The following is a 27,150-nucleotide window of genomic DNA, read 5'->3' on the forward strand; positions in this document are numbered from 1 at the left end:
TTTCCTCTACTGGCCTACAATCTTCTCATGAACAGCATTTGTTTCATTCTTTGTACTTATATCCCCAGTGCCTAGGGCAGTACCTTGGGCATATAAAAGGCTGTTAATAAATGTTTGCTGATTGATTTCTCAGGCCACAGTGATATCTCTCATATAAACTCTCATATAGTAAAAATAACTGACATTTACAGTCCTTTTGAAGCTTGCAATGCATTTTATATACATTATTCTCATTTGATCGACCCTACAACCTTGAAAAACAGGTAATTATCATCTTTATTTTGCAAAGGGTTAAAGTGAAGCACAGAAAGAGGTTAAGTGACCTGCCTGTGATCACACAGCTAATGTCAGAAGAATGATTTGAATTCAGTTCTTTTCTGACTCTACACTGTCCAGAAGGCCATGCTGCCTTTGTTAATACATCACTCGTGCACATACTTGTATTACAGTTATTTGCATACTTAGCACTCAATCTCTTACTTTACATTTACCTTTACTAAGAAAATTAAGGTCATTCCATGTGACCTCCTTTCTGCCCCTTCTCTTAATCTCAAAATCCCTTGATATTATCATCCTATATTCTATTCTTTCATCCAATCTCTGATGAAGTGAGCCTTCTTCTTAACAAGGCCAAACTTTCCACATGGGCCCTTGATTTCATCCTCTCCCATGTTCTCCAAGACTGCAAACCCAATCAACCTTAGTTCTGGAATCTTAAGTCTATCTATTGGTTCCCTCCCTAGTGCCCTATAAACATACTCAGGTATCCCCCTATCCTTATAAGATCTCAAGCTAGCACCTTTTTATCTCCTCTTTTTCCAGCCAAACAACTAGAAAAAGCTATCTATACTCATTCATGGCTTCCTCACTCCTCACTCAATTCTCAACACCCTGAGCTTCTGTCCTGCATGAACTATTTACCACTCTCTTCTCTAAGATACTCTTTCTCTGGGCTGTCATGACACTATTCTTTTTTGGTTTTCGCCTCCTACCTTATGACTGCTCCTTCATATACATGAACCCTAAGGGTTCATCTTGAGCCCTCTCATCAATCTATAGCTCTCTCCCATAAGTTCAGAACTTAATTATCATCTCTACAGATAGATAGATAGATAGATAGATAGATAGATAGATAGATAGATAGATAGATAGATAGATATAGATAGATATACAGTGGGAGTGTCATTAGACATTATTTCATTTCTCACACTCTCTAGTCCAGCCAAACTGGTCTTTTCTTCATTCCTCAAACATGCCACTACCATCAACTGTCTTCATGCCTTTGTAGCAACTATCTTCCATACTCAGAATTCATTTCGTCTTCACTTCTGCTTTACAAAATCCCTCATGTCCTCCAAGAAACAACTAGAGCATCTTAATTTCTCCAACTGCCTTATACTTTAACCATCTTATATTTATTTCACATTTATTTATATATATTTACAGATACATTAATATATATTTATTCTGCATATGCTTATGTTTCCTGAAATAAAATGTAAGCTTTTTGATAATAAGAATTGTTTCCCTTTTTTTCTCCTAGAACCTAGCACAGTGTCTGGCACAAAAGAAGTACTTCATAAATGCTTGCCTAATAAATGTAGCTGTTGAACCCAAAATTAATACCCAACCACAGGTGCTTTTAACAGGTCAACTTACCCCCAAGAAGTATGAGGGAATTAATGAAGTTAAACAAATGAAGTTCCTTACAACTCAATCTTAATTTTTACACATCTATAAATGTGCTAGTACTAGCTATACAGCTATTTTGAAAAAAATTTTTGCTACAGTAGAGAAGAATTTTGTTAAAAATGAATCTTGAGAGACAGTTAGGTAGCATAATGGATAGAGCACCAGGCCTAGAGTCAGAAGAACTCAGGTTCAAATCTGACTTCAGAAACATTCTAGCTTTGTGACCCTGGGCAAGGCACTTAAGCCCAATTGCCTCACTTTTACCACTCTTCTGCCTTCGAATACTTAGTATCAATTCTAAGATAGAAGGTAAGGTTGGTTTTTTTTTTTTAATTAATTTTGGTGTATCTGGATTCTTTGAGGAAAGCTAGACATTTTATGACTGTTAGTATTTACAGAATCCACTACATGATAGTAAGAATAGTAAGAAAATAGTAAAATAGTACTGGTATAATGAGAATTTTCTAAATAAACAGTCCACTTGTGAATGTAAAAATGTGTATCTATCTGCCTTCAGAATTCGGTCATTTAATATTTTTTAACATTAAATTATTTTTCCAGGTCTGAAATTATCTATGGCTACATGTGTGAAAAAGAAAAAGAAATAATGTTTTCAACTATTTTTTGTTCTATGATTCTTCCACTTTTAATTTTTTTTATTAAAGTAAAATTTATCACCATATCAATTTAGCATTTGTATGTTGGTACCAGGTATGATATGAACATATTTAATATAATCACATTAGAACTATTTCTAAACATAACTAGAAGAGAATTATTGTTGGCAAATGAAGATTTATGTAAGGATAGAGCTAAGAATTAAACCTGTGATTTCACTGGTATAGGGAACTCCCAGGTAAGGAAACATTCTCTATTAATACAGATCAATATCCTCTGCAATTTAAAAACAGTGGAGTGCATGCCCAAGGTCACAGAACCAATATGTTTCAGAGACAGACAAGTCTAGATCCACCTTAGTTAGAGGTGATATCTTATCCACTCTGCTTCAATGCCTCTTCAGGAGTGAGCAAAATAATCAATCTTGAGTCAAAGAAAATGATATAATTGATCTCCTAAATGCTTTGCTATTCTAAATTCCAATCAGAACACCAAAAGGTAATCCTATATAAATCTTACAAAGTAGTCATTTGGCCATTTTCATTTGAATCTTATATATATCCAATGTAAAATTCTAGCTTCTGATAATAGATCCATTGATAACTGTGTGTATACAAGTAAGCTAACCTGTCAAGTTTTTCTGCTTAAAAACTCAAGGAATTGTAGCCATTTTCCAAACCCACAGTAATCAGCAGTGATATGCAATATGCTGCGTTAGCAGCTGCTAATGAGCAGAAAACATTCATACTGGCTTCCTAATTTTTACAGAGGAACCATTGAAAGGAGTAGAGATGAGATTCTTCCTAACTATTGTTGTTCTTCAGGTATATTCCAACTCTTCATGACCCCATTTGGGGTTTTCTTAGCAAAAATATATGGGTGGGAGACTTCTGGATAATCATGGCTGCAATCTAGACGCCACATGCTTCCCCGGCACTGAAAAAAATAGACTACATCAAAGGAGCATAAAAATCCCCTTTGGAGGAACAGAAGGACACCCCAGTACTCCCAGTACTCCACAGAGGCGAAGGTACGTGGGGCTTGAACATTTCCACACTATAATAAGGAGGAAAAGCTTGCACAGAAAAGTGAACTGATCCGCCCTTCCCCCACCCCACCTCCCCCACCAAACCAGAGTGAGCTACCTGAGTGCTCACCGGGACAGTGAGTGAGTGGGGAATGTCTCTGTCTGGGGTGGGGGGGCACTCCAGGGTCCTTGGGATCTGGGGACTGCCAGGAAAAAACGTCTCAGGGCGGTTTCACTGGAGAACCCGGCTCTGATTACGGGGGTCAGCGGAGCTGTACTTGGGGCGGATGCTCTGAACATCTCCGCGGAGCTAAACACCAGGGGCAGACCATGTGCTGATTATCTGGGCGGATCTGAACACCTGGGCAGTGTGGCTGTGATCAGGGACCCAGCGCTCTAAGAAACCTCGGAGACTGGGAAGAACTAGTCTGAAGCAACCTAAATTCACAGAAAAACCGCCCATATAACCCAGACCCCAGACCAAAAAGTAAAGGGGAATAAAACCACCAAAGGGATGACTCACATGGCCCAAAATCAAGCCTCCAGGAAGAAAGGGGAAAAAGTGACTATTGAAAACTTTTATGGTGGAAGTACCCAAGGAAAAGAGGAGAATGAGGAGGAAATCCAAAAAAAATCAGAACATGCCTCCCAAAATGGAAACTATCAACAAGCTCTGGAAGATCTCAAACTGGAACTTATCCAAAAGATGGAATCCTGGAAAGAAAAATGGGAGAAAGAGATCAGCAGTCTGACAGATAAGACTGCTCAATTGGAAAAAGAACTCGAAGCACCCAATAGAAAGGCAGACAAAGCCGAAAAGCAAAACCAGTCCCTAACGACCAGAATCAAGCAACTCGAAGAAAGCGAGATGATAAAACAGCAAGAATCAATAAAGCAAACCCAAAAAATTAATGAATTAGAAGAAAATATAAAATATGTCACTGAGAAGGTCACCGATCTCGAAAACAGAGGGAGAAGAGAAAACCTCCGAATTATCGGTCTCCCAGAAAAACCAGAGATAAACAATAAACTCGATATTATTCTACAGGAGATTATAAAAGAAAATTGCCCCCACGTTCTGGAGCAAGGGGGCAAAATAGAAATAGAAAGGATTCATAGAACACCTTCTATACGAAATCCCCAAAAGACAACCCCTAGGAATGTAATTGCCAAATTCAAGAGCTTCCAAGAAAAGGAGAAAATCCTACAAGAAGCCAAGAAGAGGAGCTTCAGATATAAGGGGACTCCCATAAGGATCACACATGACTTAGCAGCTAATACACTAAGAGACCGCAAAGCATGGAACACGATATTTAGAAAGGCAAGAGAGCTGGGTCTCCAACCAAGAATCAACTACCCAGCAAAACTGACTATATACTTCCAAGGGAAAGTATGGGCATTCAACAAAATAGAAGATTTCCAAGCATTTGCTAAGAAAAGATCAGAGCTCTGTGGAAAGTTTAATACCCAAGCACAGAAAGCAAGAGAAACATGAAAAGGTAAATATGAAAGAAAGGGGAAAGGAGATAAATCTTATCTTTTTCTTTAAGTCAAACTCTCTTCTATAAGGACTACATTTACATCAAATTATATATATTAATATGTGGGGAAAATGTTTTGTGTAACTCTCATAAATTGTAGCATCATAAGAGTAGTTAGAAGAAACATGCATAGGGAAAGATTGGGGCATTAAGAAGATTTGGGGAAAGTAGGGGCAAAGAAAGGAAAAGGGAGGGGGGAACCGTCGATAATAATAAGATTAACTTCAAGAAATAGGGGGGGACTCAATAGAAAAATCTTTCCCATATAAAGATACACATGGGAAGGGGAGGGGAAGAACTCTCATATGAGAAGGAGAGGAAGAGAGCATGAAGTGGAATTACTTAAACCTTACTCTCAGTGAAATCAAATCTGAGAGGGAAGAATATCTAGATCCAGTGGGATCCTGAATTCTATCTTACCCATTAGGGCAAGAAAGAAAGGAAAATTAAGGAGGGGGAGGGGGAAGGGAGTATAAAAAGGGAGGGAAGGAGAGGGGGGAGGGGAAGGGAGCATAAAAAGGGAGAGGCTGGAAAGGGAAGCATCTCAAGGGGGGGGGGGGGGGGACTAGGGGGACTGACCTAAAGTAAATCACTGGTTCAAAAGAAGAAAGCTAAAGAAGAAAGGTCAGAACTAGGGGAAGATATCAAAATGCCAGCGAATCCACAAATGACAATCATAACTTTGAACATGAATGGGATGAACTCACCCATAAAACGTAGACAAATAGCAGATTGGATTAGAACCCAAAACCCTACCATATGTTGTCTTCAAGAAACACATATGAGACGGGTTGACACTCACAAGGTTAGAATTAAAGGTTGGAGTAAGACCTTTTGGGCCTCAACTGATAGAAAGAAGGCAGGAGTTGCAATCATGATATCTGACAAAGCCAAAGCACAAATAGACCTGATCAAAAGGGATAGGGAAGGTAAATATATTCTGCTAAAAGGGAGTATAGACAATGAGGAAATATCACTAATCAACATGTATGCACCAAATGGTATAGCATCCAAATTTTTAATAGAGAAACTAGGAGAATTGAAGGAGGAAATAAGACAGTAAAACCATATTAGTGGGAGACTTGAACCAACCACTATCAAATTTAGATAAATCAAACCAAAAAACAAACAAGAAAGAGGTAAAAGAGGTGAAGGAAATTTTAGAAAAATTAGAGTTAATAGACATATGGAGAAAAATAAATAGGGACAAAAAGGAATACACCTTCTTCTCAGCACCACATGGCACATTCACAAAAATAGATCATACACTAGGTCATAGAAACATGGCACTCAAATGCAGAAAAGCAGAAATAATAAATGCAGCCTTTTCAGATCACAAGGCAATAAAAATATTGATCGGCAAGGGTACCTGGAGAGCCAAATCAAAAATTAATTGGAAATTAAATAACATGATACTCCAAAATCGGATAGTTAGAGAAGAAATCATAGAAACAATTAATAATTTCGTTGAAGAAAATGACAATGGCGAAACATCCTTTCAAACCTTATGGGATGCAGCCAAGGCAGTACTTAGAGGAAAATTCATATCCCTGAGTGCATATATTAACAAATTAGGGAGGACATAGATCAAGGAATTGGAAATGCAAATCAAAAAACTTGAGAACGAACAAATTAAAAACCCCCAGAAGAAAACCATACTAGAGATCCTAAAAATTAAGGGAGAAATTAATAAAATCGAAAGTGACAGAACTATTGAGCTAATAAACAAGACTAGAAGCTGGTACTTTGAAAAAACAGACAAAATAGACAAAGTACTGGTTAATCTAATTAAAAAAAGGAAAGAAGAAAGGCAAATTAACAGCATCAAGGATGAAAAGGGAGATCTCACCTCCAATGAAGAGGAAATTAAGGCAATCATTAAAAACTACATTGCCCAACTATATGGCAATAAATATACCAACCTAGGTGATATGGATGAATATTTACAAAAATATAAATTGCCTAGACTAACAGAAGAAGAAATAGTTTTCTTAAAGAATCCTATATCAGAAAAAGAAATCCAACAGGTCATCAAAGAACTTCCTAAGAAAAAATCCCCGGGGCCTGATGGATTCACCAGTGAATTCTATCAAACATTCAGAGAACAGTTAATCCCAATACTATACAAACTACTTGACATAATAAGCAAAGAGGGAGTTCTACCAAACTCCTTTTATGACACAAACATGGTACTAATTCCAAAGCAAGGAAGGCCAAAAACAGAGAAAGAAAACTATAGACCAATCTCCCTAATGAATATAGATGCAAAAATCTTAAATAGGATACTAGCAAAAAGACTCCAGCAAGTGATCAGAAGGGTCATCCACCATGATCAAGTAGGATTTATACCAGGGATGCAGGGCTGGTTCAATATTAGGAAAACTATCCACATAATTGACCACATCAACAAGCAAACCAACAAGAACCACATGATTATCTTAAAAGACGCAGAAAAAGACTTTGATAAAATACAACACCCATTCCTACTAAAAACACTAGAAAGCATAGGAATAGAAGGGTCATTCCTAAAAATAATAAACAGTATATATCTAAAACCATCAACTAATATCATCTGCAATGGGGATAAACTAAACCCATTCCCATTAAGATCAGGAGTGAAACAAAGATGCCCATTATCACCTCTATTATTTAACATTGTATTAGAAACACTAGCAGTAGCAATTAGAGAAGAAAAAGAAATTGAAGGCATTAAAATAGGCAAGGAGGAGACCAAATTATTGCTCTTTGCAGATGACATGATGGTCTACTTAAAGAATCCTAGAGATTCAACCAAAAAGCTAATCGAAATAATCAACAACTTTAGCAAAGTTGCAGGATACAAAATAAACCCACATAAATCATCAGCATTTCTATATAATTCCAACACAGCTCAGCAGTAAGAACTAGAAAGAGAAATCCCATTCAAAATTATCTTAGACAAAATAAAATGCTTAGGAATCTATCTCCCGAGACAAACACAGGATCTATATGAGCACAACTACAAAACACTTTCCACACAACTAAAACTAGACTTGAACAATTGGAAGAACATTAACTGTTCATGGGTAGGATGAGCCAATATAATTAAAATGACCATCCTACCCAAACTCATCTATCTATTTAGTGCCATACCCATGGAACTTCCAAAAATTTATTTTACTGATTTAGAAAAAAACATAACAAAGTTCATTTGGAAGAACAAAAGATCAAAGATATCCAGGGAAATAATGAAAAAAAAAATACAAAGGAAGGGGGTCTTGCAGTCCCAGATCTCAGACTATATTATAAAACAGCAGTCATCAAAACAATTTGGTACTGGCTAAGAGACAGAAAGGAGGATCAGTGGAATAGACTGGGGGCAAGCAACCTCAGCAAGAAAGTATATGACAAACCCAACGATCCCAGCTTTGGGGACAAAAATCCACTATTTCATAAAAACTTCTGGGAAAATTGGAGGACAGTGTGGGAAAGATTAGGTTTAGATCAACACCTCACACCCTACACCAAGATAAATTCAAAATGGGTGAATGACTTGAACATAAAGAAGGAAACTATAAGAAAATTAGGCCAACACAGAATAGCATACATGTCAGACCTTTGGGAAGGGAAAGACTTCAAAACCAAGCAAGAATTAGAAAGAGTTACAAAATGCAAAATAAATAATCTGGATTACATCAAATTAAAAAGTTTTTGTACAAACAAAACCAATGTAACCAAAATCAGAAGGGTAGCAACAAATTGGGAAACAATCTTCATAAAAACCTCTGACAAAGGTTTAATTACTCAAATTTATAAAGAACTAAATCAATTGTACAAAAAATCAAGCCATTCTCCAATTGACAAATGGGCAAGGGACATGAAGAGGCAGTTCACAGCCAAAGAAATCAAAACTATTAATAAGCACATGAAAAAGGCTCTACATCTCTTATAATCAGAGAGATGCAAATCAAAACAACTCTGAGGTATCACCTCACACCTAGCAGATTGGCTAACATGACAGCTATGGAAAATAATGAATGCTGAAGGGGATGTGGCAAAGTGGGGACATTAATTCATTGCTGGTAGAGTTGTGAATTGATCCAACCATTCTGGAGGGCAATTTGGAACTATGCCCAAAGGGTGATAAAAGAATGTCTGCCCTTTGATCCAGCTATAGCACTGCTGGGTTTGTACCCCAAAGAGATAATAAGGAAAAAGACTTGTACAAGAATATTCATAGCTGCACTCTTTGTGGTAGCCAAAAATTGGAAAACGAGGGGATGCCTGTCAATTGGGGAATGGCTGAACAAATTGTGGTATATGTTGGTGATGGAATACTATTGTGCTAAAAGGAATAATAAAGTAGAGGAATTCCATGGAGACTGGAACAACCTCCAGGAAGTGATGCAGAGCGAAAGGAGCAGAACCAAAAAAACATTGTACACAGAGACTGATACATTGTGGTACAATCGAAGGTGATGGACTTCTCCATTAGTATCAATACAATGTCCCTGAACAATCTGCAGGGATCTAAAAAATACTACCCACAAGCAGAGGATAAACTGTGGGAGTAAAAACACCGATGAAAAGCAACTGCTTGACTACAGGGTTGGAAGGGATAAGATTGAGGAGAGACTCTAAATGAACACTATAATGCAAATTCCAACAACAGGGAAATGGGTTCGAGTCAAGAACACATGTGATAACCAGTGGAATCATGCGTTGGCAATGGGAAAGGGAAAGGAGGGGGGGGAGGGGAGGAAAAGAAAATGATCTTTGTTTCCAGTGAATAATGTATGGAAACGACCAAATAAAATAATGTTTAAAAATTAAAAAAATATATATATATATACATATATATGGGTGGTTTGCCATTTCTTTCTCATTTTACAGATGAGGAAATTGAGTTCCTCATCATCCTCATCACAAAGTTAAATGACTTGACCAGGGTCATAGAGGTAGTATCTGGGATAGGATTTAGAATCAAGTCTTCCTGACTCCAGGCCAAGTGCTCTATCCCCTCAGGTACCTAACTGTGTAATTATTAGCATTCACTTATTGTATAACCATTGCTAAATTCTACCAGCACTACTACCTGGCAGTGAGATGTGCCTCTAAAGAAAGAAGGCATTGAGAAGCTCCAAGTAATTTTAAGTAGGCTGCAACATATAATAAATGATCAACTCTAAAGAACAGAAGTAAAAGACATCATCAAACAACTGTATGATAGGGAAAAAAAGAAAGTTTGGTCATAGAACAAGAGCAAAGGATAATCAGTAAACAGCCAGAGTGCTCCATTGATACCCTTGCAATTTCAGAATAAAGTGACCAAGGTCTGTGGCAAGCTCTTGGGAAGATACAGTCAAGAGTTGCATAGGATGGGCAAACCCAGATGAGTTGCAATCTACATCATTAAAGGGAATGCCATAATTGAAATGATCAGTGTTCAGTTGAGTATCTAGGGGATCACATTTAAATCTACTACAACACAATTTAACACTATTTCTTTTGTCTTTTTTAATCCTACCATTGTAATAAAATGTAAAGCTGTCTCCAACTGGAATTTCTTCTTTCCTCATCAATTATTTATTTAACATTTTCTGAGTATAGGACACTATTCCTTGAAATTAACTTTCACAATTAAAGAAACTTTAAAGCAGGGAATCCATTTCCCAACTTTCATTTTTAAGAAGGGAATGAATATCAACCATCACCTAGTGGCTTATTACATAAGCTATAAAGCATTTCACCCCAGCTGTGAAGTTGGCCATAGTTAACAGGTTTTGTTGCCTTAATTAAAATTTATGGCAATGTAATAAAAAATTTAAATGTTACCTGCCAAAGTGCTTCCTACATTAATAAAATACTTAGAACTTAATCCATAAAATACTTTGAAAACATTAAACACCTGGCAAATATATATTTGCCATGTGTCCACAGTCAATAATAACCTATGAAAAGCCTTTTAAGGAATTGCTCTAGACTAGGCCCACAGCTCCAATATTTATGTTAACCGTCCTGAGATTCTATACCACTTCATCCTGACCACAGGTTGGTTCTCCTTTGTGTAAAGCTGCCATCCCTGAACCTGGGTCCCTTGACATCAATATCCATAACCTTCTTTCTCATCTGGCTCCTCTAATATATACTTTAAACCAGATTTTTTTAGGAGTTTATTAAAATGGAAAGTAATTGAAATGTAGTGACTCCAGAAAAAAATTTTAGAGGGAAAATTATATAGTCATACATAATATAAAAGAGAAAAGGCAACAAAATGTACATTTAAAGAATAGAACCTGCCCAGACCACAACAGGTGACTCCCAAGCTTATTAAAGTAATCTATCTAGATAAAAGTACCTGGAGTAGATAGGCCCCCAAAAGAACTCTCCAAAACCCAGAGCCCCTCCCCTCTCTTGGGCACCCCTCTTTAGTAACAATCCAGAACAAGAACAGGGCCTGCCCTATACCACAATCTACTTTTTTTTTTTTAATTCCCAGAAAGACTAGTTCTAGCAATTCCAGGGAAATGATAGTCCACTTCCTTTTTCCACCTACCCTGAATTGACGGAGAAGCACAACAGACCACTAAGGCAATAACAATTCTGTTCTTCACTGTAAAAAGGATTCTAGAGTTTAAAGGGCATTTCCTACCCCAACAATCCTAATTCAGTAAGAATAAATAGCTAATCTAACTCTAGTTTACCAACCAATCTCAATCTTCTGTTGTTTTCAAATACAGCCAGAAGAAAATAGCAAAATTGAATAAAGGAATGCAAGAGAAAAAAACAACCTATAAACCAAAATGTTCTACTCTTGCCAAAAACAAATCCTTCCCTTCTTTCTTTAAAAATCTGTCATAAGGGGGCAGCTGGGTGGCTCAGTGGATTGAGAGCCAGACCTAGAGACTTAGGAGGTCCTAGTTTCAAATCTGGCCTCAAACACTTCCCAGCTGTGTGACCCTGGGCAAGTCACTTGACCCCCATTGCCTAGCCCTTACCACTCTTCTGCCTTGGAGCCAATACACAGTATTGACTCCAAGACGGAAGGTAAGGGTTTAATAAAAACAAATAAATTAAATTAAATAAATAAATGAATGAATGAAAATCTGTCATAGACTGTCAAACATTTTCCCCATAATTAAAACTAGATCTAAACAACTGGAAAAACATTAATTGCTCCTGGGTAGGATGAATTCATCTAATAATGACACTCCTACCCAAATTAATCTTCTTACTCAGTTCCATATCTTTCAAACTACCAAAAATGTTTTTATAGAATTAGAAAAAATTTTAACAAAGTTCGTCTGGAAGAACAAAAGATCAAGAGTATCAAGGGAATTAATGGAAAAAAAAGTGAAGGATGGGAACCTACCAGTACCAAATCTTAAACTGTGCTATAAAGCAGTGGTCATCAAAACAATATGGTACTGGCTAAGAGACAGAAGGATCAATGAAATAAACTAGAGGTAAATGATCTTAGTAAGCTAGTATTCAATAAACCCAAAGACTCTAGCTTTTGGGACAAAAACTCACTATTTAACAAAAACTGCTGGGAAAATTGAAAAACAGTATGGGGAAAATTAGGTTTAGATCAACATCTTACACCCTATACCAATATAAATTCAAAGTGAAATCATAAATAAATAAGGTGTCAGATCTGCAGGAAAGAAGGAATTTAAGACCAAGCATGAGATAAAGAATACTGCAAAATGTGAAATGAATGACTTTGGTTATATCAAATTAAAAAGGTTTTGGACAAACAAAACCAATGCAACCAAAATTAGAAGGAAAGCAACAAACTAGGAAAACATTTTTATAACAAAACTCTCTGACAAAAGTTTAATTTCCCAAATATATGAGGAATTAAGTCAAATTTACAAAAAAATCAAGCCACTCCCCAATTGACAAATGGTCAAGGAACACAAATAGGCAGTTTTCACATGATGAAATCAAAACTATCAATAAGCACATGAAAGAGTGTTCTAAATCCCTTCTGATTAGAGAAATGCACATTAAAACAACTCTTACACCTAGCAGACTGGCCAATATGGCAGCAAAAGAAAGTGATGAATGTTGGAGGGGAGGTGGCAAAATCGGGACACTAATACACTGCTGGTGGAGTTGTGAATTGGTCCAATCATTCTGGAAAGTAATTTGGAACTATGCACAAAGGGCTTTAAATGAATGCCTACCCTTTGACCCAGTCATACCACTGCTGGGTCTGTATTCCAAAGAGATAATAAGAAAAAAAACTTGTACAAAAATATTTATAACCACACTCTTTGTGGTAGCAAACAAATTGGAAAATGAGGGGATGCCCTTCGATTGGAAAATGGCTGAACAAATTGTGGTATATGTTGGTGATGGAATATTATTGTGCTGAAAGGAATAATGAACCGGAGGAATTCCATGTGAACTGGAATGACCTCCAGGAATTGATGCAGAGTGAAAGGAGTAGCACCAGGAGAACATTGTACATAGAGACTGATACATTACGGCACAATCAAATGTAATGATCTTTTCTACTAGCAGCAATGCAAATGACCCAGGACAATTCAGAGGAACTTGTGAGAAAAAAAATGTTATCAACATCTGTGGAAACAGAACTGCATCAGAAAAATATGTGATCGATCACGTAACGTGATAAGAGATATGATTGGGATTTTGATGTTAAAGGATTGCTCTACTGCAAATACGAATAACATGGAAATAAGTTTTGAACAATGATAAATGTAATATATAATCCAGTGGAACTGCTTGTCAGATTCAGGAGGGAGGAAGTAGCAGGGGCAGGGGGAATCATGAATCATGTAACCATGGAAAAATAGTCTAAATAAAAAAGAGGTAAAAAAAAGAAAAAGTACTGAGTATAGTTGAAAAGGTACTTGGTATTTGATTTGCAGTCAAAGATCTTAAACTGAAGATTTGGCTTTCCTACATACTATCTGTGTGACCTTAGGTGAGTCTGTAGGACTCAATTTCCTCATCTGCCAGGTGAGGTCTTGTAGGTCTCTTCTAGTCCTACATTCTATGGTCTGAAAATGTATTTAGTCAGGAAATAAGGATTTATTAAGCCCTTACTATATGTCAAGCAGGATGCTAAAAACTGGTGATACAGAGAAAGGCAAAGCAGTTCCTGCCTTCAAGTAATCCATCCTATAATCAGGGAGACAATATATAACTAGGGACATATATAGAGAGTAATTGGAAGGTAATCTCAAAGGAAAGGCCTCCTTGCATAAAGTGGGATTTAAGTTGAGAGGTAGAAGTGAGGAAGGAGAGCATTCTAGATATAAGAAACAGCTAATACAGAAGTATTAAGATAGAATAAAGAATCATGTTCCAGGAAGAGCTAGTAGAGGATAAAATATAAGAAAACTGGAAAGGAAGAATGGGGCCAGGTTATGGAAAGCTTTAAATGCCAAAGGAATTCATATGTGATCCTGGAAAAGATAGGATAAATATGAGTAAAGAAGGTCACATGGTAAAATGTGCACTTTATGAAAATCACTTTGGTAACTGAGTAGAAGATGGATTAGAATAGGGAAAAATTTGTGACTCAAACAACAGTCAAAAGGCTAATACAATAACCCAGGCAATATGCACCATACATGTACATATGCTTCACAATATATTGTGTAAACTGTATACTAGAACCTTACCAGTAAGGGGGTAGCTGGGTAGCTCAGTGGATTGAGAGTCAGGCCTACAGATGGGAGGCCCTGGGTTCAAATCTGTCCTCAGACACTTCCCAGCTGTGTGACCCTGGGCAAGTCACTTGACCCCCATTGCCTAGCCCTTACCACTCTTCTGCCTTGGAGCCAATACACAGTATTGACTCCAAGACGGAAGGTAAGGGTTTTAAAGGAAAAAAAAATGGGGGCAGCTGGGTAGCTCAGTGGATTGAGAACCAGCCCTAGAGATGGGACATCCTACCTCATGCCATGCATAAGTAAGAATAATCAATATTAAGTATTATTTATGCTGCTTGTATACTAGGGAGTCCAGGAGTCACAAGATATTCCCCTCTTAAATATTTTATAATAATTAACTAAAATTTTGCTGGGGAATACCTAAAAATAATGTTTTACTAATGTTTTGCTTAGTCTGATCATGACATCCTAATTTAAACTTCAGAGGCTCCCTGCTACCCTGAGTAGCCTAGTTTTTAATTAATCATCTTCCAAAAAATTATAATCCAGCTGGTCTTCTTACTACTATAAATCTACACCACTGCAGCATCTGTCATCTCTGTGCTTTTGTACAAGCCATCCCTCATGCTTGGAATGCAATCCTTTTCCGTCCCACCTCTAAAAATCCCTAGGTTACTTTAAAGTTCAGCTCAAGGGCCACCATGAAGCCTCTTCTATATCCCCAGATGTTGATTCCTTCTACTAATAGTCATCATATATCTACTAACTTTTTTTTAATTCTTACCTTCCATCTTAGAATCAATACTGTGCTTGGTTCCAGAAGAGCAGTTAAGAGATAGGGAATGGAGGTTAAATGACTTGCTAAAATGTGTCTGAGGTCATATTTGAACACAGGATCCTCCTGTCTCCAGGCCTGGCTCTCAATCCACTAAGCCACCTTGCTAACCCTCTAATAATTAAAAACAAAACAAAAAAACTTTGAGGGTTTTGTGTGTGTGAACATAGTATAACTGAATATACTTTATTTTTTAAAACATCCCTGTGTATGCCCTGGGAAATAAGACATCTTTTATAAATAATTGTCAGAAATTAATTCTTTAGTTAACGATCAATGTAGCTAGCCAAGCAGGTAAATTTTTTATATGATTTTTGTTTTGAAAGATATACAACAGAAATAGATAAGAGTTAGTGAACATAATAGCTTTTCAGCAGCCCTTTTTCTCTATATATCCATATTGTAAAAAAAAAAAAAGACATTGTGAATTTATGAAAAAAATGTGAAAAGTGAATTCTTTGATTTCAACTCAGCAGTAAGTTTTTATTTTAAAATCTAATTCCTCTTTCTGTGTAGATAGTATCTTAGATTAATTTCCTATTCAAATGCTTTGATATTTTGGTTATATTTTTGAGTGTGAGGAATAAATAGTAAGACCAGGCTGACTGAACCAGAGCTGTTACAGGAAGGGAAGTATATATAAAAAGTTTGGAATGACCATTGGGGTGAGAGTATAAATCAATGAAACCACAGAATCATTGAAATAAAATGGGGATACCTACATTATGTATCTTCTAATATTCTTATAAATAAGGATCAAGGGGGCAGCTGGGTGGCTCAGTGGATTGAGAGCCAGGCCTAGAGATGGGAGGTCCTAGGTTCAAATTTGACCTCAGACACTTCCCTGGGCAAGTCACTTGACCCCCATTGCCTAGCCCTTACCACTCTTCTGCCTTGGAGCCAATACACATTATTGACTCCAAGACGGAAGGTAAGGGTTTAAATAAATAAATAAATGAATAAATAAATAAATGAATGAATAAACAAACAAATAAATGAATGAATGAATAAATAAATAAGGATCAGATACAAGAATTTATATTATATGATTTAAAAGCAATATAAGACTCAGCAGGCAAGTCAGAGCCAAGTTCCCTCCTAAGATTCCTATGGAAATAGCCCAGAAATCTGAACCCAACATTCCTGAGTAGTAGTACCTTATCCTAGACTATCAGCTCTGTCCAGTCCAGCTCCAACAGTCATCACTGAAAATAGCAACTGTCGTGGAGAAGCCCAGCTTCACCTCCAACAGTACCAACTGACCAACTACCACCAACTGGCAGGTAAGCACAAGAGCCTGAGGAAAAACAAAACAGTCCTACTTCTACTCAGATCCCCACAAACATGCCAGCAAGTAACCTCTGTGGAGATACAACCTGACAAATGCTTCTGAAGCAGCTGTAGCCTCAAAGGCCCAGAAAAGAAAAAGTTTTCAGTACCAGTCCTCAACACAATCAAATAATTCAACATCAGAAACTTACATGATATTACTCATGGAAACTAAATTATGGAAGATATAATATCATGCGCTTTACTGGGAACCCTTAAGAACCAGGAGACCTTTGCCCTTTGACTTTTCCTATGTGTTGTCTTTCCCCATTAGAATGTGTGTGACCTCCTTGAGGACAGAGGTTCTCAACTATTTCTATTCCCAGTTTTGCAGTGTTTTATACATAAGGTTTAAGTGTCTTTTCATTCTTCCAAAAGTGTTAGATAAATGAGTAGTTATTATTATTGCAGAGCTTAACCAGTAAATTTTACTTTGGTATCCCTTTGGTGTCACTAAAATAAGAGTACTTCTACTTACCTATTTCATCTTGGTTTTCTAAGGCCTCCGTATTTACAAAGCAATAAGGGTAAAATTATTTTCTATTAACTACATTTTTTCCTAATCTACAATTTAAAAATCTAAAAAAAATCTAAAGTAAAGAAGTCATTGTCAGAATGGGGGAGGGGGGAACCCTATCTTTCGTGGTTCCAGCTATGTGTGATAAAAATTGCCCTTCTTATCCATGCCTAAAGCACAACCTTTGTCCTAGCTCACTCCTTAGTAAGCCTAGAAAATAAACAATCCAGATCTAAGATGCATTTACTGAATACCTATTATATGGATGGTACTGTGCTAATCTTCAATTTTTAACAAAATTAAAGTCTCTACCATTAAAAGAGTTTATATTCAAAAAGGTCACCTCAGTCAGAGTCCCTTTTTAATCTATCTGCCAAAACTGTCACATCCATTAAGTCTCTTCCATAAGAACATAGATTTTAAAGCTTAAAAAAAGACCTTGGAGATGATCTACTTCTAACTCTTCATTTTACAAATCTGAGGAACCTCAAACCTATAAAGATGAACACAAATAGTATGTGGCATAACCAGAATTTAACTCAGGTCTAATGACTCCAAAACCAGTTTTTCTACAGCATCATGCCAAATAATCGCATTTCTGCAATAAGAATAACATTACAGAATGAAACCAGGAAAACAATTGCTATTAAAATATAAATGGAAAGAACTCTTTAAAAATCCCCCTCAAATAAAGATAAATGCTAAAAGAAACAGTAAAGACCAATTTTGAACCCAGAAGAGATAAAGAAATGCACCACCTTCCTTGCCTTGAAGAAATGGAGTACAACAAAGTCAGAAGAATTCAAAGAAATAACGGAAGACTTCTCTAAATTGATTATACAAAGTAAAGGAAGAGCAATGTAACACCAAATCCTTAAAGTCAATGTAATGACTAATCTTAGACTTAGGATAAGAAAATGCACCTCCTCCTCATCTTGAAGAAATGAAAGAGTATGGGGATGTAATACTATATACAGTTAGATGTAACTAAGTCCCTTGCTTCTGCCTGTTTTTCTTTTACAAAGGAAAGCTCCTGGTAATGCAGGTAAAAGAGTCAAGGAAAAGGAAAGGGGAAGAAATATCCAGAAATGACAAATGCAAAAACAAAGAGACATCAAAGATTTCTTTCTAAAGACTTTCTCCAAAAGAAATAGGAATCAATTCCTTTTCCTATTCTTACTATTCTGATCCCTGGCCCTCTTACATTCTTTCTATAAAAACAATGTCTCAATATTTCTTTTTTTTACATTTATTTATATGCATTTATCATCTCAAATGAGATATTCATGAAGTGCTGAACAAAAGTGTCTGTCATATAGCAGGTGCATATAAATGATTGTTACTTTTTCCCTGTCTTCTACTTCTCTACAAATTGGATAATAAAAAAATCAAAATAAAACCCTTATAGCAAATATGTAGAGTCCAGCAAATTCCCATATTGCCATTTCTATTATGTATGTCTCATTCTACATTTTAGGTCCAACATCTTTTTGACAGGAAGTAGATAGAATACTTCATCTTTAGACCTCTGACTTTATGGTTTATCATTGCATTCATAAAAGTTCTAAAGTCTCTTAAAGTTGTTATGCTTTGTAATGCCATTTGAATAAACTTCTGCTTACTTCACTCTTCAGTTCATGGAAGTCTGCCCAGTTTTCTCTGAAACTGTCCATTTTATCATTCCTCATGTTACAATATTCTACTAATTATATATATACCATAATTTGTTTAGCTGTTCTCAAATAGGTGGGTACCCCCTTAAAGTCTGGTCTTTGGCTAATATGAAGAGAGTTATTACTATATTTGTATATATACAGGTCTTTTCTCTCTTTCTTTTTAATCTTTTGGGCCCAGATCTATTCCTGGTATCATTGGGGCAAAGGGTATGAGGAGTTTAGAGACCTTTTTGGACATAGCTTCAAATTGCTTTCAAGAATGACCATGCCAAATCAGCTCCACCAACAGTACAATTGTAGTGTACTTGTTTTCCATGCTTCCTTAATATGCCAGAGCACTCCCTCATCAGCATCTTTCCAAAAGTTCCTGTTGGAAACTTATAACAATGCATTATTAGTTTTTGTTTTTCTTTTACTTTATTTTTGGGGTTGAAAAACGAAATGGGATTAGACCTAGGATAGACTGGAAAAGAAAAAGGAAAGAAAGGAGTATCACTGAGACATTTTTTATAATGTAAAGGAACAAGAGGAAGGTCACTAAGAATCACAAACAAGCAGGACACTTTTGAAAATGTGGCTTTATTACATTTTTATTATATTTAAATGTATATATAAATACATTATATTTCAATTTATACTTAAAGAAAAGTGAGCTATACATAAGATATATTAAGATTACATTTATATTTGTTATTATAGTTTTTATTTATTATGTTATATATTTATTTATTACATGGTTTTTTAAGTTATAGTTTTACGTATAAATCCCTTTTCTGTTGTACTATGTACATTGTGTCCCAAAAGTCAAAATGCAGTTTTAATACTTATTTTTATTTTATTATCCTTTTATAAAGAAATGCTCAATTTATTTGGTGTTTGTTAAGTTCAGAATAAAACAAAATTAAATTTAAAAACATTTCCCCAAAATTTCATTTTAGAATTTGGAAGACCAGGTAGAACAACTCCCCACTCAATGAGGGAATCTCCTTTACAATGCCCTTTAATGATAAGCATTCAGCCATTTTTAAAAGTATTTCCAGTGAAAACAGTATCTCACACAAAGCAGCGTACATCATTTCAGACAGCTCTAATTCTAGGAAAACTCTTTATATTGATTTGAAATCTGCCTCTCCACAACTTAGTTCTGTCCTTTGAAATCAGATAGACCTCAAAAGTCAGTGATAGTTCAACCCTATAGTTCAACCTGATAGTTCAACCAAAAAAATTAATCCTACCTAAACCATCCCCCAAAAGTATTCAACTAATGCAGGCTTTGCTTACAAACTTCCAGTGACTGGAAATTCACTATTTCCCCAAAGGCAGCTCATCCCATTTTTGGACAGCTCTAATTGTTATGAAGGTTTCCCTTAGAGTGAGTAAAAATCTGCCTCCATCACTTTTCAGTGATGGGATTTGTTCTGTCCTACAGGGCCAAATAAAATAAGTCAGATCTTTCTACATAAAAATCCTTCCATTATTTGAAGGTAGTCATTAAGTCCCTCATAAGTTTTCTCTTCTCAAGTCTAAATATACTAACACGATATAATTGTATGAGTTTTATAACTGAAAAGAATACAAAACTCTTTGATTAAGAATTCAAGTCTAATACTTTTTTTTTTATTGGAAGCCCTTAATATATTTGAAATTGGCATTCATAACTCTCTTAAGTCTTTCCCCACACACACACAAGAGAGGCCTTCAACCATCCCTATAACAGGATTATTAGTAATAATAACAGCTCACATTTACATAGAACTTTAAGGTTTACAAATTGTTGTTTTTTGGCACAACCCTGTGAGGTAGGTAATGAAATATCTCATTTTAATGATGATGATACTGTGGAACAGAATGGTTAGGTTACCTGCCCAGGGTCACACAGCTAACAATAAATGTCAGGACCTGGAAATGAACTTTAATTTCCTGGCTCCAAGTATCTAAACCTCCTGGCTATCCCCTTTTCCTCATTTCCCTTGATGTTATAGGTCTTTTGTTTTTCAAAATGAATTTTTGCTAGTATTGTATCAAGTTCTGTAAAGTATCCCCTTGGTAATTTGATGTAACATGACTAATAATGACTTGTCAGCAGCTGTCTACTGGCACTTCATGTACTGACAAATCCAAAGCTATATGGCTCAGACTCAAATCTAGAAAAGAAATTTGCAAAGCTTAGACCAGGAAAGCATCAACTGGACTTTGTGCTAGATAAAGAGATCATATACCTTTCAAAAAAATGAACAAGAGATATATTACTGACCAAACAAAAGATAGGTGCAATTACAAAATTCCATTCACCAAGCCAGGTCTCCATTCTAGTCTAGTCTTCTAGCTGTAAAATGGAAGAGAAGAAAAGACTTCTACTGAGCATTAATCTCCTCCATGCTGAAGGAGGAGAGAAACACCATTCCCTCACATATTCAGTAGGATCTCCTGCCTTAGGGGGAAAGGGGAAACACTATTCCATCAACTTCCCAACTTATCCCCTTATGTGTGATGATGAAGATCCAGAAAAGAATTTACCTTGAGGCCAAACCCCTAGGAATAATGATAACCTGCCTAATTAATTTTTCAAAGATTAATAAACCAAAACTTGTTAATGATAACCTCCTCCCCCTTCCCACTAATTTCGAACATTGAAGGTCATCATTCAAAACACATTCCCTAACCCCAACTGTCTGGTCTCATTCACCTCAACCCAACCCTAACCACCAATGTCCCACTCTAAAGCTACCCGCACCTTCCATCTATGGTTTCTGGAAAGCCTACTTCATAGACAAATCTGCTTTCATCTTAAACCTTTTGCTTTCCTACTCCTTCCATCTTCTAGCTCTCGCTAAGACTTGGCATGGTCCCAATAACAGATTTTCCTACTCACCTTTTTCAGAACTGCTTGCACTTTCCCTATTCCCCTAACTCACTAATCAAAGAAGGAGAAATGGAATGCTTCTGGCTCCCCTTCCCCCCCCACCCCCGTCGCCACCACTCATCCTAAGGGGCAGGGAAGAATGGGAAAAGGAAAGTGGGGAAAAGGGGTCCCTGTCTCTATCTAAACCCTTTCCCCTCCCTCCTCAAGTTTGGGGGGAACTTGGGCCTTGGCAACCTGAGCCCCCTGAGAGAAAGTCAGGTTGACTCACCCCTGGGCAAATCTCTTCAATTGGAAAGTGTTGGGGGGAAAGATTTCCAGTCACCAGCAGGAAAAGTAGGTAACCCTCAGGCGAAAGTCTTTTTCCCACCTTCTGTTTTTGGCTTCTCAAAAGCAAGAGACAACCAACTCCTCTCCCCATCAGAGTCTTCTCTTCTCCAGATTCCTAACTCCTGGGGGCACTTTATCTCTAGTGCCAGCCTCTGTCACACTCTCCCTCTGCCTTGCAAAACCAAACCTTGTTTTTCCTCCTCACGGTGAACTCCAAATCCTCAAAATGGATCAGTTCTTTCTAGGCCCTGCACCCCATGCATTAGCTATAGATATTCTCCTTTCACCATCTTGACCTCTTGGTAAACAGTTCAATTCTACTTCTCTTAATTACCAATCTTGCCTTGGCAAATATCAACCTTGAATCTTCTGTTGTCTTTGCTCTACTCCTGTGCTGCTGAATGAGGAGAAAAAAGTCATGCAACCATGCTAACTCAGTACATTAAAATGTATATTTATATAAATTAATTTAAAAATAATAAAATTTATATTATTTAATATAATCTCAATTAGGCCCTCACTGTTATGAAACAAATTTTATTTTAATTTCCTAATTAAGGCTCTTCCAAACCTTTAATTCTTCCTTAAAACTGAACACTGTCCAGAGACCTGGGAGGTCCTGGATTCAAATCTGGCCTCAGACACTTCCTAGCTGTGTGACCCTGGGCAAGTCACTTGACCCCCATTGCCTAGCCCTTACCATTCTTCTGCCTTGGAACCAATACACAGTATTGATTACAAGACAGAAGGTAAGGGTTATTTAAAAACAAAAAACAAAAAAACTGAACACCAGGCCTGGAGTCAGCAAGAACTGAGTTCAAGTCTGGCCTCAGGCACTTACCAGTTGTGTGGCCCTGGACAAGTCACTTAATCTCTGTTTTCTCACCTATAAAATGGAGTTAATAATAATAGTACCTAACTCCCAGAGTTGTTTTAAGGATCAAATGAGATAATATTTGTAAAGCACTTAGCACAGTGATTGGCACATGATAAAGGTTATAAAAAATGTTAGCTATTATTATTTTTTTAACACTATCCCTTACCTCATATTTCACTGAAAAAAACTGGGGCCTCATTGAGGATAAGGACATTCTTCTCCATTCTTTATCTTTATCTCCCAAATGTCTTCTGCCACTAGCTTTTCCTTTACTTGTGTTTCACATGAAATATGTGAAAGTCCTCTACCTACACAAGAAATTTCACATTCTAGCTAGTCTTCTCCAACAGACTGGCCCCTCTCTTATCCTCACATTCTCATCTTCAATCTCTTCCTGTCTGCTTCTCTAATGCCTACAAACATGCCCATTTTCCCTAACATCAAAAAACTCTCACTTGATCCACGTATCTTAATTAGCTGTGTCCCATATCTTTTCTTTTTTTTGTGGCTAAAGTAAGCTGCATATAACTGATGCCTCCATTTCCTTTCCTATCACTCTTTTAATTCCCTTTGGGCTTGCTTTCAATGCCATCATTCAACCAAAACTGCTCTCTCCAATGATCTCATAAATGTCAAACCTAATGGTTATTTTCAACTCTTTTCTTTCTTGACCTCTCTATAGCTCTGACATTGTCAATCAATCTCTTCTCCTTAATATACTTTTCTCTCTAGTTTTCTGTGAAACTACTCTATCCTGGTCCTATTCTCCTACCTGGGTGACCACTTCTAAAGCTCCCATGTTGGAGTTTCAGCCAGGTCATCTCAAGGTGAGTACCCCACAACAGAGGTGTCAAATTTGCTGGCTGTCTAAACAACTCCCCAAGTACAGCCCAAACCAGATTAAATGAGAATTTAATTAAGAAACATTTAACATCACAGCTGCGCTCTTTGGTGGCAAAAAATTGGAAAATGAAGGGATGCCCTTCAATTGAGGAATGGTTGAACAAATTGTGGTATCCACATTCAGAGGAAGAACTGTGGGAGTAGAATCACAGAAGGAAAAACAACTGCTTTACCACATGTTGATGAGTATATGATTGGGGATGTAGACTCTAAATGATCACCCTAGTGCAAACATCAATAATATGAAAAAAGGTCTTAATCAATGACACATGTAAAACCCAGTGGACCTGCATGAGGGGAAGGGAAGAACATAAATCTTGTAACCATGGAAAAATACTCTAAATTAATTAATTAAATAAAACTTTCCCAATTAAAAAAAAAGAAATGTTTCACATCATAGCTGTACTCTCTGGGGTGGCAAAAAAAATTGGAAAATGAGGGAATGCCCTTCGATTAAGGAATGGCTGAACAAATTGTGGTATCTGATGGTAATGGAATACTATTCTTTTAAAAGGAATAATGAACTTGAGGTTTTCTATGTAAACTGGAACGACCTCCAGGAATTGAGGCAGAGTGAAAGGAGCAGAACCAGGAGAGCATTGTACACAGAGACTGATACACTGTAGCACAATCAAATGTAATGAACTTCTCTATTAGCAGTAATGCAAATGATACAGGACAATTCTGGGGAACCTCTGAGAAAGAATGCTTTTCACATCTAGAGAAAGAACTGTGGAAGTAGAAACACGAAAGAAAAGCATTTGCTTGATCATATGGTTCAACAAGAATAAGATTGGGGATGTAAACTCTAAATTATCACTCTATTGCAAATATTAATAATATAGAAATAGATCTTGATCTACACATGTAGAACCCTGTTGAACTGCTCATAGGCTACAGGAGTGGAGTGGAAGGAGAGAAGGGAAAGAACATGAATCATGTAACCATAGAACAATATTCTAAATTAATTACTTAAATAAATTTTAAAAAGAAATGTTTAACAAAAAACAAAAATAAAATAAAATACAACATATATAATGTTAACTTATGGTTCTAAGTCAATATGTGACCTACTGAAAGTCATTTCTTTTTGAGTTTAATACCACTGCTTCACAGGCTCTGTTTCAGACCCTCTTTTCCCTCAATGCTATTTTGCTTGTATATTTACCATGGACTCCATTATCATCTTTATGTTGCTAATTCTCAAGTCTAATTATCTAGCCTTAATTTCTCTCCTCACTTCCAAACTTGCATTTCCAAATCTCTTTTAGACAAATCTAACTTCAGGTTTGAATTCAATGTGTCCTTTTCCCCTCCCTCTTTCCAAATAACTTCCCTGTTACTTTTGAGGATACCATAATCTTCTCAGTCACCCAGGATCACAACCTAGAAGTCATTTTCAACTACTCACTCTTCTCCCATTACTATATCCAATCTGTAGTTAAGTCTTGTTAACTTTGCCTTCAAAATATCTCTAGTAGACACCAGCTTCCCTCCTCTGCCATCACACAAGGTCTATGCCCTCATCATCTGGATTAATAGCAACAGCCAACAGGTTGGTCTCCTTGCCTCAAATCTCTCTTCCATTGTTCATCCACCATCCAGCTGTCAAATTAATCTTCCTAAAACTCAAATCTGCCCATTTCACATCCCTTCACTGCCATTCAATAAATTCCAGGGGCTCCCTATCATCTCAAAGATCAAATATAAAATCCTGTTTGGCATTTAAAGATCTTCAAAACTGTTCCCTTCCTATCTTTCCAGTCTTCATACACTTTACTTTCCATCACTCTTCAATTCATTGACACTGGCCTCCTTGTTGTTCATCAAATAAGACAATCCATATCCTGACTCCAGGCTTTTCACTCACTGTTTCCCATACTTGAAATAATCTTTCATCTTTGCCTCCTGGCTTCCTTTAAGGCCTGACTAAAGTCTTATGCAAAAGACCTTTCCTAGTCCTCTTAATCTTGGGGCCCTCCCTGAGACTTTCCTCAAATTACTCTATACATGTCTTCTTGTAGTTAGTTATCTTCATATCTCCCCATTAGACCTTGAGCTCCCTGTTGTTTTGAGTGTTTTGCCTTTCATTGTATTTCCAGTGGTTAGCATAGTTCTTTGTCACATAGTAGTGTCAATAAATGAGTTGACTGATAACTAGAAAAGGGTCTCAGATTCAACTTCCAGCCCAGTTTGAAGTCTACAGCTGAATAAGAAAAGGAAGCCCAAATCAAGGTGAAGACTACACTTTCAGGCCTCTGAAGTTGCAGAACCTTCTAGCTTGCTGTATACTAGAGCAACATACTGAAGGTCTAAGCAGAGACAAGCCTATAGTTACATCTCCCAAAGCCAAAACAATGTCAGGAGCTTGTAAAGCGCAGGCCAGGAAGGCAGCACTCAAGCTTCACCCTAGATTAGACTAGTTTGTGCACAGTGAAGCTTTCAGGTCTCCAAGTCTGAGCTGCCTCTGAGATCACTGAAGGTCATGGCATTTACTATTCAGAGAGAGCATTAGCAAGACTGAAAATACAAAAATGGGCTAGACATTCTCACTAGAAGTAGAAAAGTCTGGCTCTAATACAAGGTCCTAATTCAAGAAGTAAAAATGAAAGACAAAGTAAACCCCCCCAAAAAAACAACCTCCCACCATTAAATATCTATTATGGCAACACAGATGTTCAAGATAACAGAATCAAAAGAGAATGATTCCCAACGTCTATAAGGAGAGCCTCAAAAAAAATGATGCTTAGTCACAAAGTTCAACAAGAATTCCTATACAGAATGAAGCATGTTTTTTTAAAAAAATATATAAACAAATTCCAAAATAGATTTTCATTAAATATGAAAAGAAATATTGACTAATTTTTTAAACGGGTTCATATAATGGAATAGATTAACTAACACAATATTTCTTCAAACATTTTATGCCTGGGGAAAATCCTAGTCTGAGAAATTGGTGATGTTAAACTAATTAGCTTAAAAACAAAACTCTTATAAAAATCTGCTGCTGCTTCCATTAAAAAAATATATGTACACATACAAATCAGATTTAAGATGTGAAGAGTATATTGGATACCCACAAATAGCACTAATCATCTCAACTGGACAGCTGCTACATTTTCCTTGCCAAACATCTAGACACTACTCCCAACTTTAATATATCCTCTTTCATTGCTACTGCAGCAATAGCCAACTATTGCTATAGTTACATCGCCTACTCCAAGACTCATGCATGGCAATGTTATTGCCTGACAGTCTTTTATGTGTGGTTTTTTTTTAATGTTATAGAAACTTCATATATTAAAAGTGAAAT

General features: G+C 36.7%; 1 protein-coding gene across 7 annotated transcripts in view; it reads right to left on the reverse strand.

The window, feature by feature from the left end:
* The window catches only part of BTBD9 (BTB domain containing 9), a 550,633-nt gene that overhangs the window by 509,762 nt on the left and 13,721 nt on the right, over window positions 1-27,150 (reverse strand). The gene's annotated exons all lie outside the window — the stretch shown is intronic.

Source organism: Monodelphis domestica, chromosome 2 (genome assembly GCF_027887165.1).
Source record: "Monodelphis domestica isolate mMonDom1 chromosome 2, mMonDom1.pri, whole genome shotgun sequence".
Taxonomy (NCBI): domain Eukaryota; kingdom Metazoa; phylum Chordata; class Mammalia; order Didelphimorphia; family Didelphidae; genus Monodelphis; species Monodelphis domestica.